The sequence below is a fragment of the Pelodiscus sinensis genome, chromosome 11 (genome assembly GCF_052426305.1).
Source record: "Pelodiscus sinensis isolate ZL-2025 chromosome 11, ASM5242630v1, whole genome shotgun sequence".
In the NCBI taxonomy this organism is placed as follows: domain Eukaryota; kingdom Metazoa; phylum Chordata; order Testudines; family Trionychidae; genus Pelodiscus; species Pelodiscus sinensis.
In genome coordinates, this window is record NC_143062.1 from 43,492,286 (window position 1) to 43,505,919 (window position 13,634).

Consider the following 13,634-nt stretch of genomic DNA (forward strand, 5'->3'; position numbering starts at 1 on the left):
TAAACAGGATGAAGTTTCATAAAGACAAATGCAAAGTGCCCCACTTAGGAAGGAACAATCAGTTTCACACATACGGAATGGGAAGCGACTATCTAGGAAGGAGTATGGCAGAAAGGGATCTAGAGGTTATAGTGGACCACAAGCTGAATATGAGTCAGCAGTGTGATGCTGTTGAAAAAAAAAAGCAAACATGATTCTGGGATGCATTAACAGGTGTGTTGTGAGCAAGACACGAGAAGTCATTCTTCCGCTCTATTCTGCACTGGTTAGGCCTCAATTGGAGTATTGTGTCCAGTTCTGGGCACCGCATTTCAAGAAAGATGTGGAGAAATTGGAGAGGGTCCAGAGAAGAGCAACAAGAATGATTAAAGGTCTAGAGAACATGACCTATGAAGGAAGACTGAAAGAATTGGGTTTGCTTAGTTTAGAAAAGAGAAGACTGAGGGGGGACATGATAGCCGTACTCAGGTATCTAAAAGGGTGTCACAAGGAGGAGGGAGAAAACTTGTTCATCTTGGCCTCTAAGGATAGAACAAGAAGCAATGGGCTTAAATTGCAGCAAGGGAGGTTTAGGTTGGACATCAGGAAAAAGTTCCTAACTGTCAGAGTAGTTAAACACTGGAATAAATTGCCCAGGGAGGTTGTGGAATCCCCATCTCTGGAGATATTTAAGAGAAGTTTAGATAAATGTCTATGAGGGATGGTCTAGACAGTATTTGGTCCTGCCATGGGGGCAGGGGACTGGACTAGATGACCTCTCGAGGTCCATTCCAGTCCTAGTATTCTGTGATTTTTTCTTTCTAATCAGATTCTGATCTTTTTTCCCTTCAGAAAAGCTGCATATGCCCTGAGGGTACAACCAAATTATGCAGTGCTGTCCATTGTTGGGAACCTACTAAAAGGCTTTGCAGTCTTCTCTCTTTCTTGCCACATATCCCTTATTCCTGACCCATTTTGTTATTCCACTCAAGGCAGAAGATGTCATCACACCAGTAACGGTCACATTTTCTTTTGGTTCTAAAAGGAAAAATGACTCACTGTCTAGTTTCCATATTGGTTTGAAATTAACTCAATTTTTTTTTTAACCAAAACCACATCAACCGTTATCCATTCATTTAACGGCTGCAATCCTGATTTGTAACTGATTGAATTGGTGTGAACACACAGTGTTGCCACCTCTAGTGATTGTGTGGTGTGTCATGCAAATCTGGATATTATTCTTCAAGTATCTACTTTGGTAGTCATGTCGTCAGCTGGGATTCTCAGCTTGCATTAAAAATAAAAAGTGTGAAAAGGTGATCTGAGTGCACCTTACTGTCTCAAAACCCAGATGGCAAAAATAGAGAATCCAAAAGATATAGTCGAAATCTCGTGATTTTTAAACCAAACTTCCTGATTTTGGGGGCCTGACTCATGAAGTTTGAAGATGTGAGGTTGGCGATACAGATTTTGCTTCCTTTGAAGTCCATAAAAGCTGGGCTGTAATTTGGATGCACCAGCTGTTCGGAGTCCAGTTTTGCTCATGGATAGCCATGTTTTCAGAAGCGCTGAGCATTTGGACTTCCCACTGATATCAGATGGACTTGCAGGTGCCAGCAACACTGTAAGGGTGTGTCTAGACTACAGGGCTTTTTTGAAAAAAGTGGCCTTTTTTTGAAAAAACTTCCCCTGCGTTTAGACTGCTGCCGCGTTCTTTTCAAAGCAAATTGAAAGAACATGGCAGTTTTTTCGACCGCGGAAAACCTCGTTTTACGAGGAATAATGCCTTTTTTCTAAAGTGCTCTTTCAAAAAAAGGCACTATGTAATGCAAACTGTGCTTTTTAGAAAGAGAGCATCCAGACTGCTTGGGTGCTCTCTTTCGGAAAAGCGGCTTGCTTTTTGGAAAGTACTGGTTATAGTCTAGACCTCTTTTTCGAAAGAGGCTTGCAGTCTAGACATAGCCTAAATGTCTTGATTTGGGGCGTTGTGATGGGACGTACAAACCCTACACTGGGCCCAAAGAGCCCTGTCCCTCCAGGCCTGCAGGGCACGCTCTGCCTAGAAGAGCAGTTAAGAGAAGCTCAGAAGTCCAGGCTGGGGAGTTGGAAGGAGAACTGCATGGAAGGAAGATAGTTCTTCTCCTGGGAGCTGAATGGAAGTTTGAGCCTGAGATGGGGCCATATTGCTGGTAGGACCTCAGACAGTCTTCTGGCCCTGCGGGGTGCTGCTCCCTTTTGTACACTGTAAAAAATCTGGCTTATTGGGACTGGGGGGCGGGGAACCACACCACAAGCACAGGAGAATGTAAGTAGAAAGAAGCCCAGGTTGGCACATGAGGCATTTTGACTTAGATGTGGCTGGTGCAGCTCCTCCACAGGGCCATGACCTGGTGGAGAGGGGAGACACGGGTCCCCCTATCTCGCCCGATTGAGAGCAAGGCCCAAAGCAGACAGAGATTGTGACATTTCTCCCCAAAGGGCCGGAGCCAGATAGCTCTGCCCTGCTTTTGCCTGGGAGATGAGGGGCCGGAAACCTGGTGTGCTAACCCATCAGCTGCCTGGCTCTCTGGGGACTCCACTACAGAGTTGCTTCTGAAAACTTGAGCAACTCCAACACTTGAGGTGACTCCAACAAATACTCATCTGCCCTTGAAGGAGTATTCTTAGCTGGCTGCCCCAGAGCAATGGGGCTGGGAGATACCTGGGATCTGACCCCTAGAGAGAGAGAGGTTGTTCCTGTTCCCTTCAAAGATGACTTTGATAGATGCTGGGTTTCAGTGTTCATTAGTTAATTTGGTCACAAAAAGGGGTATGGTAATAAAAAATAAAAATCAACCCCTTTTTTCTCCCTTTCAAATATCAGACTTTAACATCTTACATCCCCTGACTAATGCTGGAAGGGCTTTTGTTTCTGAATCTGTAATCAAAGCAACAAACAGTAAGGTCATTTCCTTGAGATTATATGGCAACGGAAGAAGTCTGGGATTGTGTGTCCCCACTTCCACTGCCTTGTATTGAGAGAAAAATACAAAGGCTCAGTACATGCTCTCTTTGATGTGTAACTGTTTGGGTTTCTCCAGTCCTTTTAAACTACCAGCGATTGTGGCTTGGAGGTAAGAGAATATATTTATTTCTGATGCTTACCAGCTGCAAGTTATGTTGTTTATTGCGTTTTCACTGTGTCCTGACTTATACTTAATAGAGCTCTGCAGAGTTAGAAGTACAGGCAGCTGGGGAGTGTGGAGATGAGAAAACCAAGTGAACTTGCTCTTGGATCCTTTCGTGGCGGAATCTTAAACGTTTGCGTTACCTATTTTTCTAAAGATTAGCCCTTGTACCTTTATTTGCATCTTCTGGACTCAAGCATGGGGAGTTTGTGTTTGTTTACTCTCAGCATTTACAGTGACTTTCCCTGCCATTGTTCTAATCACTGCTCTGGCTGTTGCTACTGCTGCTGCTTTTTTTTTTTTTTTTTTTTTTTTTTTAACTATGAAAATGGTAAATCTAAACAGGCAACTTTGTGCTGGACATCAGGCCCTTCCTTTTTGATTTAACAGATTCAACCAAACCGTGATAAACCGCTTTGAAATATTATTTGTAACCCATGTTCCTCCACACAGAGCGAGTCTCGAGGAAAGGCAGTCAGTGGCCGTGCCGATAGCCCCTTTCAGTGTGTAACAGTTCCATGTCCTGTCAGGGACATCTCTGCTCCTCCATTCCAGCGACCTCTTATGAAAGGGTTGACACTGAAGATACAGCGGCGCACATGGAACTCGTTAACAGCCTTTCATAGAGGCCTCTTTTGATCAGACACCCTTGTTCTCCTTTAAGAAAGAAGCCTGGACAGTCCAATTCTGTCAAAAGCATTTAGAGGGCTAACAATGTGTGAGACACCCAGGCAAGCTAGCGCATCAGGACGTGGCTACCCTCAGAAATTCTTTTTGACGAGGCAGATGCTCATTACTGGATCACGAGGACAAATCTTGGTCTTATTCCAAAAGGGAGGGTTTTTTTTTCCTTCTGTATGCTTAAAGCCAATTCAGGTGGACCTCCTTGGCACAACCCAGTTTATTTTTCCTGCTTACCTAATGTCTGTTCAAGACTGGCGACTAGTTTTCCTGAGGGACAGCTGCCAAGAAAAAGAGAGAGGCTGCCAAGCAGAGGGTGGCAGTTAAGCTGGGACAGAAGGTGCAGACGGAGTGGGCAGGGTGAGACGGGAAACAGGATTTTTTTTATGGGGGGGGAGGAAGCCATAGAGGAAGAGAAGGATCCTGCAGGAGGAGTTGGCTGGTCACTGGGGAAGGAAAGGGAGGTGTGGGGGGGGAGCGGGAAGGAAGTGAAAGAGCAGAGAGCGTGTGAGCAGCCTTCCAGGGAGAAAAGTCTGCTGTGGAGAGAACAAGGAAGGAAGTCTGAGGACGAAGAAAAACTGCAGAGAGGAGGGGAGAGGCAGTGACTCCAAGGAAAGGGAAGATGCTACAGAAAGCCAGCCGGGAGAGCAGAAAGGAGATGGGCCCTTAGGAACCATGGCACTGCCTCAAGCACTCTGCTGAGGGGCTTGAGGGGTTAGGGCAGAAGCACAACTTGGACACTGAGGGAGCAAGAGATGCCTCTGAGGAAGTGCTGTGAGCAAGCATGGGTGGGGAGGGAGGAAGGCAACATATGTGAAGCCTTCAGAGAAGAAGGGAAATCTGGAAGGGAGGAAATGGCATGCCAATTAGGGGGAGCAGGTTGTGGGGAAGGCGTGCCGTGATAACAGAGGGTGGGGATCCATTGGGCCTGGAGAAAACTTCTGTCCAAGATCAGAGATGGTTTTTATTCTGTAACGGGATATCCGAGCAGGCCTGCAGGATCCATTCAGAGTGCGTCAGGGAGGGTTTCTTGGATGCTGTCCACTTCCTCAAAATGTAAAAAGCCCAGCGAAGTATCCCCAGGCCACCTCAGAGCACTGTGTAGACCTGAACTCATTGCTTCTCACGGTACCCAGGGCAAAGATTATTAGCCTCATTTTACAAATGGGGAAACGGACGCTACTTTTAAGTGATTTGCTGAAATCCAAGCTGCCAGCCCCATGCATCAGGGGCTCTGCTGCTAGCCCCGCATACCAGGTTCCCAGCTGCTGGTCCTGCATGCTGGGGTCCTGGTTCGAGCTCCACATGCTGGTAGCTTCTGCTAGTCCCTTGCCTGGGGTCCTGGCTGCCAGCCCCACGTACCAGGGCTTTGCTCTCGGCCTCAGCTGGGAGTGGGGGTGGATGGAGTTAGGGGGCTCAGCACCCCCACTTTTAAACTGCCGTCCTATGCCATACTACTGGCTCTGCCTCTAATGACCTGTGTCTGTATCAGCAACAAACTCGGGTTATAATCAGCAATCTGCCCTCAACTGGTGTCACTCGGTTACTGCATAGTTATCACAAGCGTTATCCAGTGTCATGAGCTTCCCTAGCATTTCCTAGGAGATTGTATCATGACTCCTTGGAACGAAACATTACCCTGGCTTCTTGCATGGTCACAGTGCAGTTACCGTGAGTGTCCACATTGTGTGTGAAGTTTGCCGCTAGCGAGCCTTGATTGATTGACTGTCGCTGCCAAGGAAAGCAGATGCTCTGTGAGGTTTTGCATTGACGCATTATTTATTGCAGATTTGTACTGAGTGCTTCCTATTAATTTCCCTGACTTTTACCATTTAACTGTAGAGTTTTGAGGGGGCCTACGTTTGTCCCATTTTGTTACTGGTTTATTATATAGTGTAAAGCCCTAGGTATGGCAGAATAAAGTCACTGCCAATGGCATGTATGCATTTACTGAGAAATATTTCCCTTTCCCAAATTAAAAGGGCTGTTTATTTAGAGGCAATACTCCCTTCCAAAATGGGCTATTCCTCTAGGAAGAAAGCTAACAGCCGCCACTCCCCTCAATTAAGTTTTGGCGAATTTCTCTCTCAGCAAGATAAGAATCCCTCCAAATGCTAGGGGAGCAGATGTGCTGACTGGCTTGAGAGACTGGATTCTGATTGGCGGGTAAGACTTTGGAGATCCCACATTTAAGCCGTGGATGTCCCCACAAATGCATATACACCAGTGGTGCTTCAAAACCCTGCCTGAGCAGCTTAGCGTCACACTTGGCTTGGTGTGAATGTGGAGATGCATAAATGTGAAGGTTTGCAGGATTCATGCAGAATGTCAACACGGGCATAACCATATTATGCATGTTAAACTCTAGTCCAGTGGTCACCAGCCAGTAGATTGGGATCTACCAGTAGATCTTGGAGCCTCTGACAGGTGATCCTGACTGGTTTGGCCAGGAAGCTATCAAGTGCTGGCACTTCAGTTGCCCCTCCACCCACTGTCATGCTGCCCCTGCCTTCTATCTTGGACCAACCCCCCCGGGAGCCTCCTGCTTCCTGTACAGTGTGTGGGAGGGAGAAGGAGGGCACTGATGTCAGGGTGTCCCCCTCCCTCCATTCCTGTATCCTATCTCCAAACAGAGAAAGGGATGGAGGGAGCTTGGCATTGCAAAGCTCTGTCACTCACACAGTATGTGTGTGTCTGTCATTCTCACAAACACGCACTGTCCTGACCCAACACATACATGGGGGGTTGTTGTTACTTCATTTACTGCTTGCACAGTGGGCTATTTAGGGTTTTGACTGGTCTGTGCATTTCATAATTTTCATTTCTCTCTTGCGCTTAAATGTAATTCTTTGAGTTGTGAGTTCTAAAATGCCGAACCTGTCGCAGCTGGAGTCATTATTCCTGTGGTAATTGCTGTTGCTAGGCGTGGCTGGCAAGTCCCTGCAGCCCTGAGAAAGGCAGAGCAGGGGGTCTCCACAAGCTGTCCTTGCCTGCAGACACCGCTCCTGCAGCTCCCGTTGATCAATAACGGGGAACCATGGTCAGTAGAAGCTGTGGGCTCAGTGCCTGTAGATGAGGGTAGCACATGGTGCTATGGAGCCATTGCTGTACGTGCCAGTTGCTTTCAGGAGTGGTGCAGGCCCAGGGCAGGAGTAAGCTGCCTTAACCCCATTGCATCACCACCCGGAAGCCGTCTCAGTTAAACAGTGCCCAGCCAGAGCCTGCATCCTGAACCTCTGTCCCAGTCCTGGACCTCCTCCCACATCCAGCCTCCTGCCCCAGACACGACTCCCCCTGCACCCAAACTCCTTCCCAGAGCTTGCACCCTGAAACCCCTCCTGGACTGGGCTAAGCCTGGAGCCCCTCCCACACTCCAAACCCCTTGGCCCAAGACCAGAGGCTGCACCGCAGCCTGGTAAAAGTGAGTGAGGATGGGGGAGACCTTGGAGAAGGGATGAAGTGGGGGCGGGGCCTCAGAGAAGAGGTGGGAAAGAAGCGGGGGAAGGGTATTTGGGTTTGAGGTAAATCTTACATTGCACTTACATTGAAAAAGTGATCTTGTGGTTAACAAGGTTGGAGACCACTGCCCTAGCCTATAGCAAGAGGAAATGAAGCCATGCAAGGGTCCTCCTACCACATAAGTGTTTCTTCGTTTTTGCAAAATGTGTGTAGCATGTCAGTCTGTTGGAATGCCGCACATTCTGCCCCTTCGACTGCTCTGGGGCTTTTCTTTGCTTGGTTTTCATCACAATATGCTTCTCGTGAAGGATTTTTTTCCACGTCTCTCCAAATGAAGCATGACATGACTTTCCACTGACTTCAGTAGGCTTTGAAACAGGCCAGTCAACAAACAATGAGCAAAATAGCGAGTGAGTGGAAAACTAGCTCAGTATCACTGTTTATTCCACTGTATACTCTGTACCAAAGAGTAAAAAGGAGAATTGAACATAAAATCTATTATGCTTGGCCCTGAAAAATGATAGCTGCCCTGTAGTCAGGGAGACTGCTTTGGGTTCCTACCCTGCCAGGTTTTTACTGTCTCAACTGTCGGGGCCGACATGAAAGTCAGCTGATGCTATGCAGGAGCCAAGCTGTAAATGTCTTCAATTCATGAAACTATTTTTGGAAGGTTTCAAACTATCCAGAGAACGTTTAGTCTTGGCGTTCCAGCCCAGTATCTTCATACTCAGCCAAATGCAACATAGCCAAGGCTTCTACGGAAAGCATTTGCAGAGAGGCATTTGCGACCGTTAGCTACTTCTCTCCGCCCTCTCCTCTCTTGTTAGTAAGATTTTTTGAAGACAGGCCTCAAGGAGTGGATAATCTTCTAGAAGGGCATCAGTGATACGATGGACTGGGAGGCCCAAAGGAGGGTGTGCATTCGGTGTTGGTTCTGTATGATTTCTTTCTTCCTCCCGTCTAAAATATCGAGAAACTGATTCTTGTGAGCTGGCACCCTATACAAAGGCATCTGTAATAAGGGCTATCTTTGATTCCCGTGCACTATTAGTCACTCATAGAATCATTTCCTAAGGCATTCATGCTGTAAAATCACTGTCATTAATGCGAGTAAAAACACTGCATTCTGTGACACAGAAAATTGACACACACTGTGCAGCCCTTGTAAAGGAATAGTAGTGGGCTCTTACGACCAAGCTGACTTGGTGACTACAAGGTAACAAGGAGTCTCTCTGTAGTCGTGTGTGAAGCGAGAGGATTAACCAGTTGTTTTGCTCTTCTGCCAGTTGTTAATGCTAAGCAGACGTTGGCTTCTGCTGAGGTAAACATCAAGATGTCAAAGAGTAAGTAGGGGGGCAAGTCTTGTCCCTGTTAAAATGAATGGCAAGGGATGGGGCAGGGCTTGGCTCCAGACACTCCCAGAAGGGACAGGGTTAGGGGCAGCCCCCTGTTAGTGTCACCAGGACTCAGGCTCTGGCAGTGATTCAAAGGGCCCGGATCCCCGGGGCAACTGCCCCTTTTGCCCCCTGTCGTCCTTGGTGGCCCTATTGTGGGCAATGTCTTGATCTTGCTTTATTGGAATCCATGGACATTTTGCCCTTCAGTGAGAGCAGGCTGAAGCCCATGTGGTCAGCGGAAACCTTGCTCCAGAGGTACTGCAGGAAATGTGGGCAAGAGAACTAAGGCCTGGATTGGGATAGCCCCAGGCGCTGGGAAAATTTGGTCTGGCACCTGGAGGATCAGGCCCGTTTCTTAGAGCTGTAAGTGTTGCAGCAAGCGCCCTTGCAGTGCCAGAGATCCCGGTGGGCCCCAGAGAATCACGAGCGTAAATAACTCTGTGGTGAGTGGCCCAAAGAGCAAGGGGACTTGCCGGCGGCAGAGTTGGCGATGCCTGTCTTAGTGCCTTGCACCAGAGAATGAGGACAACACATTGCTGGCTGGGATGTGGCTGGGATGATGATTCTGGGGTTGCCGGGGGAAGCTGGTGAGGACAATCAAGGAACGACTAGACTTTGGGGATGGAGGGTGATGAGGGAGAAAAGTACTTAATCCCACCATCTGATCCCTGTGCATGTGCCCTGTCTCCCCCCACCTCAAGGTAGCAGAGAGTTCAGAATGGCTGGGTGGAAGATACTCTGCACCTTTAAATAGGCGGGGAAGTCATGCCTAACTGCCCAACGCACCCCTCAGTTCCTGGCCAGTGAGTTTCCCTCTGTTCCCCTCTGGGCTCTGAAACACCAATAGGAGAGGGGGACAATTATAACCTCAGCCAGCACCATGACCCACCCTGGGGAGGGCAATGCCAGCCCCTCTGTGGTTGCTGGCTGCAGGGCTTCACTCTAGCAGCAGCAGAGGGGCTAGAAATGAGATCGAATGGGGACCAAGAGGGGAGCTTGGGGAAAGAGGCAGGGTGGCTGAGGGCCAGGAGCGTAGCCCCGTGGCTGGCGGGGGGAAATGGGAGCTGAGATAACAGCCTGGCGGCCACAGTGGATTTAGTTCATGCACATAACTCCTGCTAGAAAGATGGTCACAGGATTAAAGCACAGGATTGGTAGCCAAGAAAACTAGAGAACTTCTCTGACACAGACTTCCTGTGTGACCATGGCAAGTCACCCATCCTCTGTACTTCAGTTCTCCTTCTGTAAATTAGGACAACATTTACTAACAGACCAATCTCTTCACAGTGTGAGTGAATGCCCATATGTGATTTCTTTACTAATCTTTCTCCGTTAGCTAAGGAATGGCCCAAGGGTTTTTGACGTCCTAAGTGAACTATGACTTTGCCTCCCCCAACTCATTCATACTAGAGAAAAATAGGAAGTCTAGAATGAAATTTTACCTTTATTTACTTGTCGTTCAAAATGAATGATGTAAAAATAAATATTTTCATTGATTTTTTTTTTACTTTTCATGAATCTTTACAGAATTATACTGTATAGTGTAAACCACCCAATAGCTGACACTAAACTTTTAACCATTTGAGTTGTACTGAGTGTTTCTGGTCAGCACTATAAACAGTTATGTTTCAAGTGGCAGCTGCCTTCCTTCCAAAGGAACTGATTCTTGGGAAACTATGAAAATCTTTATTCCTTGATGCTGAATGAAGTCTGTTTTTGAGTTGCAACCCTTTTGCACTGAGCCATCGATTTGTGTCAACATTTAAAACTTTGCTTTTTGTGCTTTTGCATTCACAAATTGGGCAGAACGTTGCCCAAGACAGAGTTTTGAAGCTATTTTGTGTTCTATCGAGATTGTGGCCGGTCGAACAAGTCTCTCGTTCATTATGGAAGAATAAAGATATATCGTTATTGATTTTAATTTAGAAAAGCTACACTCCCCACACAATACAGATTCTTCGTGGGCCAAGCGTCTTTGAAATCAAAGCTCGTCACATGGCAAAACAGCTGTTGCGGATTGCTAACCAGCCTTCACTAAGTGGCGAGCAACACTGACTCAACTGTATGACTGGGCTACTGAGAGTGACTGAACTGCCAGACCCCACACCTAGGCAGCAAACCCAGGCGGCGCTCTTTAGAAGCTACACCAAGACACGTTTTAATTGTATTTGCATACACAGCCGAGCTCCACAATATGAAATAATATAACTCAACTTCTCACATGGCAATGATGCGCAGTTTTACAAGTACAATATTTGATGTTTTCGTTTATAAGAGATAATATATTCCTATATTTTTAAATAGAGAAAAAATTCATTTCTGTCTGACGCCTCTTAAATCCTAGCACCCCTAAAATTTTGGAGCCCTAGTTTACCTATATCTTTTAGTGTCTTTACCTATATGATCGGGCCAGCCCTGCTTTAGCCTATGTTGAGTTTGAGACGGTTGATTCAGGAATAAATAAGACTGTTGTCACAACACACACCATAACAGCATATTGCAGACTATTTTTCATGCATAATATTACATGTTTTGCAGCTTGTATTAGCTATTTAGCAAAAAGGATTCTATGCCATATGCATCTATCTTGTCTCCTTCCCCAGTGTGAAATACTCCTTCTGCATGATGTAGCTTACCATGGTGCATCTCAACTGAGAGATGTTTATGGAAACAGGGATTACAATGCAGGAAAAAAAAGAAAGGATTGAGTCAGTGACTCACTCAAGGCAGTCAGGATCAACTGCTGCAGGGTTTCTTCTTTTCTTCCCCAGACTGAGCTCAAGTGGGAATTATATCTCACTGAGGGTTCGCCCTTAGAGAGGGGAGGGAGGAAGAGAGATGCAAACTTGTCTTGAGGATCAGCACTGCACCCTGACGCATAAACATTTGACGTAGGTGAGTAACTTGACTCTTATGAGCAACCCCATTGACATCAGCCACTTGAGTTGGAGAAGATCCTCGGGAGTAGTTCTTAGAGATGGCTGGAAAGGGAATGTTCACCTGAGTAAAGTCACTCCCATGTGTAAATGCTGGTGGCTTCTGGCGCCAGTTGCAGGTTATGATTTTGGAACATGAAGAGGTTTGAGCCAGGCCTCATCCAGGCAATGTTTTGGGTTCGTTTTTGTTAACACAGGTATAGACTCTGGGTGCAACACCTTCATGTAGACATGCTGCACCGGTATAAATCAGTTATTCACATCTGTGCTAGGAATTGATACTCAGGCATCTCCATCAATGTCGCTTCACTGGTAGCTACAACCCCAGGGAAGGGGAAGCAGCTATGATGCGTGTGAGTATTTTGATGTTAAATAAATAGTTCCTATTTTGTCTTAAAATTATACACAGCTTCTTTTAAATCCTCTTTTCTTCACTGGTACTTTTTAGTATCTTTACCTACTTATAATTGCAACAATCAAAAGTGGCTTCATAGCACTTAAAACAAACCAACACAAAGCTATAAAAATATGACTGTGACCATTTTGGCTGGCTAATCCACACCGGGGCAGTCTGTAATTTGTCACAGGAGATGAAATCTCAGTTTTGTAGAAGGAGTGTAATGAGTTTGTTTTATTTTTTACTCAAGCCCTCTTAGGACTTGCACGCTTGAACCACCGTTCCATGCAATATGTTTTTTGGTCAGCTTTTTTGCACTTAAATTTTTGCGAGGCTTCCTGTTTACACAGTGTCTAAATATGGTGGATGGCTTTTTTTTGACATGATGACACAGTGGTATCTAAAAATATTATAACTACTGGCTTTGAATAGAGAGGATGTTACTGCCAGGGAGACGTAGCATAAATATCCTGCAGGTTCTACTCCCTGCAAATATTAGGGGAATTGGTCTCCATGGCTAAGAAATTGGGCTTTTTTTCCTTTTAGACTGTATTGAAATTGTGCAAAATATCCCTTAACTCGCCATTGAGAATATAGGTACGTTTTGCTTGCAAGTGATGTTTCACGAGTGAGATAAAACATAGCGTTTCCTCCATTTTCAGTTTGTGGGTCTCAGTATAAAAGCTAGTCTAATGATAAATGAGTATCCAAAGTGAGTTCCCTGAAGCTACTCATGATTTATTCCAGCCTAAGGAAGAAAATAATTTGACCTTCGTCCTTTTGTTTTGTATATATAGTTCTGCCCCTTTACTCGTATGCTGCACAGTGCTGTAGCATTTGTATGCTCCAGATGCACAACATGATAATCTAGTTTGTGCTGACAAAATTAAATCTGTGTTGAAACCCCTCTGAAAATATAAACCACATTTAATCCCATTCTTGCTGTTTGCTTTACCTTGGTACATGCAATGATACAGAAAGGGATACCTCTTCCTGTTCTTTTAGTGCACTCCTTTTTCATTAAACATCTGAGTAAATCACCTGTTTGCATAAAGCCTCTGAAATTGCTTGTCTGCAAGCTGACTGCCGCAGAGCTGCAGTAACATCTAAACGTTGCCTTGGACAATCATTTTCTTTCACCTGCTTCTGAGTGGCATAAACCTGCAGGTGGTAAGGACTGGCCACTTGCGCAGAGAGAAAAAAGATGTGCTAACTTCTCGGGACAACAGGAAAATCCAATACTTCTGCAGTTTTCTGCTTGGTTTTGTTGTGAATTGGGTTCCATGTTAAAAAGTCTCAGGTGTAGTCATGTTAGTCTGTAACTTTAAAAACGAGTAGTCCTGGGGCACATTAGAGACTAACAAAAATATCTACAGTATCATGAGCTTTTATGGACAAAACCCACTTCATCAGATGATCTAGGGTGGAAATAACAGGAACTCAGAATTTATAACATGTTGTGCTTCGTTCCACTTGTTTATTGTTTTCACGGAGGAAGTCACACTGGAAACACAGGCTTTAGTGTATTTAAGTTTCTCCTTATTTAACTGTTTTTCTGTCAATAAATAGACAACACTCCTTCCTTTCCTATTCTATCATTGAAATCAGTGCTTGGGTG

At 45.8% G+C, this 13,634-nt stretch overlaps 1 protein-coding gene across 4 annotated transcripts in view; it reads left to right on the plus strand.

Moving 5' to 3' along the window:
• FRMD4B (FERM domain containing 4B) overlaps positions 1 to 13,634 on the plus strand; it is a 229,783-nt gene that overhangs the window by 106,241 nt on the left and 109,908 nt on the right. Inside the window, exon 1 of one of the 4 annotated variants that reach the window (XM_075938574.2) lies at positions 2,990 to 3,092. The exons of the other annotated variants lie outside the window; for them this stretch is intronic. The gene's annotated coding sequence lies outside the window, so the exon portion shown is untranslated. Of the gene's footprint in view, positions 1 to 2,989; positions 3,093 to 13,634 lie in introns of those variants that run through there. 4 annotated transcript variants of the gene reach the window in all.